The sequence below is a fragment of the Solanum verrucosum genome, unplaced genomic scaffold, assembly GCF_900185275.1.
Source record: "Solanum verrucosum unplaced genomic scaffold, falcon-dt-bn FXZP01000261.1, whole genome shotgun sequence".
Lineage (NCBI taxonomy): Eukaryota > Viridiplantae > Streptophyta > Magnoliopsida > Solanales > Solanaceae > Solanum > Solanum verrucosum.
In genome coordinates, this window is record NW_026019969.1 from 7,581,603 (window position 1) to 7,587,602 (window position 6,000).

Below are 6,000 nucleotides of genomic sequence, written 5' to 3' on the forward strand. Positions count from 1 at the left end.
TGTGGGCACCAGACAGTCTCGCTGATCCAACTACCACACAATCCACTGTTAGCTACTGATGTTAACATCATCATATCATGCAACAACCAGCTATGTTGCCTATATTTGGGAAATTACAAATGATAAATTTTAAATAATACTCCCTCCGTCCACTTTTATTTGTTGCTTATTTCTAAAATTGATTTTCATTTTTACGATTATATTTTTTCATGTTTTATCTTCAGCATTAAATATTCTTTCTCCAAATCATTTTCCAAGACTTAATACTAAACATCATTTAATATGGATAGTTTGGTAAAATATTTATATCAATAATTGTTTTACTAATGGGTATGTTAAATCAAATGGTGACAAGTAAAAGTAAATAGAGGGAGTATATTTGAATTATTGAATTGTCTTTGTGCTATAAAATAAAAATCAAAACATGAAAGAAAAAAAATAACAACTCATAAGTTAAGGTTAGAAAATATTGGGAATTAAACGATATTGTAGTGACATATAAATTAAATGATTTTTAAAAAAATAGTATTTTAATTTAAAGAAAAATGTATGTAGTAATAGTAGTATATATCTCCTAAAATTAATTATTATGTATGAAAAATAAAAATAAATTGGTACATATTTTAAATCACAAGATGATCTACCCAAATGTAGTTAGAAGTCGCAGAATCTTGCTTCGACTTAAACTCATAAATATTTAAATAGTAGGAGAAAAAAAAGGAGGGAGATGATAAGTACTTGAAACGAAAGATGGTAGAAAAGAAGACTCGAGAAATTGTGTATATTTCAACCAAATAAAATAGGAGTAGTAGAAAAGACTTATTTATATTGAGAATTTAAGAGTAGTAGAAAAGACTTAATTAATTTATTATGAAATGTTATGAATAGTGGAAAAAACTCAATTTATTATAAGAGGTTAGAAGTAGTAGAAAAGACTCAATTTATTTATGAAATGTTTTTATTCTTTTAAATAAAATATTATAATACAACGCTACCCTTTAGAGCTTTCCACTTTTAATATAAAATATAATGTAATAAAATGAATTCAATTTTTAAGATTTTCACTATTAAAATTATGAAAAATTAAAGTTGATTTTTTAGAAGTACAAAAAATATCATAGATATTTAGTAGAACTTTCTAGAATTTGGTAGAGTAAATATCTTTGATATTTATACTTAAGAAAAATATAAATATTCTAGATAATTAGATATTTATAGTAAAGTATAGTAATATTTAGATTCTTGTTACATAGTTAGAAGACAAGGATATCTAGATATTTCTTGTAGATGTATCTAGAATAATTTCTAGAAACATCCCTATACAAGTATAAATAGGGGTGACATTAGGCATTTGTAATAAACCCAAGAAAACTCAAAAACAAATCTAATTCAAGAGTCTTCTTACATAAACAAACTCTTCTTTCTAGCTTCCTTTTCTTTAGTTAAATCTTCCGATTTTAGTTAACGATCTTGGAATAACAGAAGGTTTCGTAATATACATTTCTTCTGCTATTCTCTACAAAAATAACTATACTACATTAAATTATGAGTTTGGATATAATAGGTAATAAATTTTAATATGTGATATATATATATATACACACACTCTATACTGAAAGTTACATCCGCTTCTGCGTGTAAGCCAAATAATGGACAAATTACTTAACTATACTCCTTTACTTACCTTAATATCCATTTATCCCTACTTATTTCAAAATTTTCAAAAATCCCTTATTTTACCTATGTATCCCGCATGTATCCCGTGCACAACGCTATGTATCCCGCTATGTGGAATGTATCAAACACAATGTATCCCGTGCACAACGCTATGTATCCCGCATGTATCCCGTGCACAACGCTATGTATCCCACATGTATCCCGTGCACAACGCTATGTATCCCGCTATGTGGAATGTATCAAACCTAATATATTTAATGCACAACGCTATGTATCCCGCTATGTGGAATGTATCAAACCTAATGTATCCCGTGCACAACGCTATGTATCCCGCAAACATTATTTTTAAAGGATTTTTTATAAATAGAAAACTAGAAGAGATAGAATGTTATTTAGTACTTATAATATGTGATTCCTATAATTTATACAATAATTAATGTGAATCGGAGCATCCATATTTTAGATTTTTGTTAGTAACAAGAATATTACCGTTCTTGCAATAGTCAGGAAAGAAATTAAATCAAGATAAGCTTTGATAATATTTACTTTTAGCGTGTGCTTTCTCAAACATCTCCACAGTACCAAGGTCCAAGGACAGAGATATATAGGAGCTCAAGGGTGTTAATCTTAAATTAATATTAAAAATTACAGTGTATATACAAGGTTATATTCTGAATCTCTTTAATGAAAATTTTGACTCCTTTACAATACAATACACTACACTCTAAAAAAGATGATTGTTTGGGTACACGGATAAGGTGGGATATTTAAGTTTGGAATTAGATTGATACTTTATTCCTTACCACATCCAACTTAGAATTTTTCTATGGATAAACTAGTCCATGAATTATAATTGCGAGACAATTTTGTCCGCGTACAAAACGAATAGCAAATTCATCAAAGTAGACCTAGCTACTCCACTGCATAGCTACGTAAAGAACACAAATAAAACATTGTTTTATGAAGTAAAAATATCCGGAGGAAGATGAAATGCACTGAAGGAAAAACAAATGGCACATCACATAAGGAATATAAAATTAGTAGAAAAGATATATTATCATCTTATCATGATATCATATATATATATAATATATATATATATATATATATATTATAAGTGGAAAGTTCCAAAGTGAAAAGTTGAATTACCATTTTGCCTCTTTTCTAAATTAAAATTTGATTAAATATAAATATTTTAATTACATAATGATAGAATTTGAAGTCCTTAAGCCCTTTAATAATTAAATTATCATTTTCTTGATAAATGACTAAATGAGTACATTGATATTGCTTTTAATAGTAATTATAAATCTCATAATGGAAGAAGTTGAAAAGTTATGATATGGAAAGTCATTCATCACTTTAATGTAGAAATCAATTTCAGAATTAAAATTTGAATTTAAAGGGTCATTTCTTAATGCTATATAAGAACCAACTTACAAAGATGAAAGCTCACAATAGAAAATCGAATTAAGTAAATTGCACAATTCAACATGAAAAGATAAGAGAGTTAGAAGTTACAAGTGAGGATAACCAAAAAAATGCTGAAAATTGGTAATCAAGAAGAAAAAATAGCAGCGGAAAAAAAGAGAGTAAATTTAATACACGTGTAGTATTAAACAGTGAACAGTCTTATGTTGATATGTTGTCTCTAACAATAACAAAGTTTTCTTTTCAGAGCATGAGGACTTTCTTTGCAATATCCTCAACTTTTGTTCTTGCTTTCTTTCTCCATTATAGAATTTTTCTTTCATGAAACATTCATGGGTGTTGGACTTGAAGTATAGATATCAATTTAAGGTATATGTAGAAACTTTCTTATTGTGCATTTAAATGAGAACCATTAATCATTTTTGTTATTCATTTTTGCACATACTAATATATCATATGTTTGGACCTAATAACATAAAAATGTAACTCATTATTTTAGTTACCAAACTAAATTCTACAGGTTCATCAAATGTCTAATCATTTGACATACAATAAAGAAGTTATTTGAATACATTGATTGTTTATCGATTTTAAATTATATTTTCTGTTTGAATAGCTTGTGATACTGATTAAAATGTGATTTTGACAATAATTCATACCTTTCACAGGACCCACATGCAAAATATGTGTCCAGGACTAGTATTATTAAAAGTGGAAAGCTCCAAAATGAAAAATTGAATTACTATTTTACCCCTAGACTTAATTAAAATATTAAAAATTATAAAGAATTAAATTAATTTAATTATTCTTTTAAAACCCAAACATGATGAATTTGAGTAAATTAAATCCAATATAGCCCAGTTTCATTTAACTAATAGTTCATTTACTTTTAATATGACAACGTTTTAGGCTTTTAACATTCTCTTTGAATGTAGGTATAATGCATTAAGTTTGGAAATTAAATCTTTATTTAAAAAAGAAAAAAACATCTCATAACAATTGGTCTTTTCTACTACTTCAAACATCTTATAATAAAGTGAGTCTCTTCTACTTCTCCTAACATCTCATAAATAAATTGAGTCTTTTCTACTATTTCTAACATCTCATTATAAATAAGTCTTTTTTACTATTTCATTTGGTTAAAATATTCACAATTTCTTGAGCCTTTTCCTCCACCATCTTTAGTTTTAGGTACTTATCATCCCCATCCCCTACCCCCATCCCCATCTTCTTCTTTTTTTTGCTTACTTTCTTAATATTCATATGTTTGAATCGAAACAAGGTTTTATGACTTCAAACCACGTTTGGATTGATCATGATGCGATTCAATATATGCATCAATTTAGTTTTTATTTTTCACGCATAATAGTTAATTTTACAACATAAATATTTTTTATTACAATTGTATTTATCTTTAAATTAAAGTACTATATATATATATCACTAAAGTAACATCAAAATTGCAAGAACTTCTAATCTCAATTTATGAGTTTGTTATTTATTTTTTATTGTATTGCTTTGATTTTTATTTTATAGCACATAAAAAGTCTAATAATATATATGTCATTTAAAATTTATCATTTGTAATATAAAATTTATTTTAAATATTTTAGGATAAAATATACAATGCATGTTCCCAGAGTAGTAGTTATCTTAGTTAGCAAATATATTAGTACTATTACATATAGTCAAGTAAGGATCATGAGGGAAAAAATAGTCAGGGATGACAACATTAAGCAGAAGATGTTTCCGGTAACTTAGAGCCTGTTTGACATTGTTGTTAGGAGGTTAAAAGTGTTTTTTCATGAAAAAAATATAGAGTTTGGCAAATTCTTAAAATTGCTTTTAAATGAAAGCAGAAGCGGAATCTGTTTTTCTGTTGTTAGGAAGAAATTAAAAATGTCTGCTTTTAAAAAAAAGCAAAAGCAGAAAATTATTTTCTTAAAGATTAAGATATCCCTCACAAGTCTCATATATACATATTTACCAATATATCCTTATTAATTAATTAGCATATCTCATAAGTTTGGTTAAGTTTCAATCAAGAATTTTTATTTATTTATTTAATAACTTTTTATTTTTTATTTTATGTTTATATATTATTATTATTTATTATTTTATGTTTTATTTTACAGAATCATAAATAAATGTAACAACAACATTTTGTAGAATTAAAAATATGAAGGACTTTATTTATTTTTGTGGTGAATTTTTCGTATATAGTGGTTTAATTTGTGGAATGATTTTTAAATTTATTTTTCTTGATATTTTGAATTATATTTAAGCCATCATGTTAATATTATATTAATAATTAATTTATTTATTTATGTATGAATAATATTGATTGAAAATTTGAATATAAAATAATCTTAATATTAAAAATACATTCATACTTACCTTTTTTCGTAATTTGACTCTCAAAACCACTTTTTAAAAAAGATTAATCAAACACGATATCCCTAAGAAGTTTCTATATATTTTCTTGTACAGTAGGTTTGTAGTCCCCAAGTTGAAGAAATACAAAATCCAGAAAATTTCTCACGGTCCTTTCTAGTATATTTCTTTATATTCTTTCAGAAGAAAGGGCATGCTGTTTACAAGAATTTAGATAAAAGTAGGCTGCAAGTTTTACCAAAAAAAAGTCACGTTGCCATATTATATATGATACTTATATCTTTAGACCAGTACTGACTATATAGGAGGAGTATTGTCAAGTGTGGCAACCGCCAACCGGACTACTACAGTAGAGTATTATAAAGAATTTTAATCGTGAAAGATGGCTGTGGCAAAGGTTCTCACTTCTCACGATTCATTCTTTATAAATACTCTTACAATTCCATCATCACTTGTTCAATTCTCTTCTACAAAGATACATAACAAACAAAAGAAAGA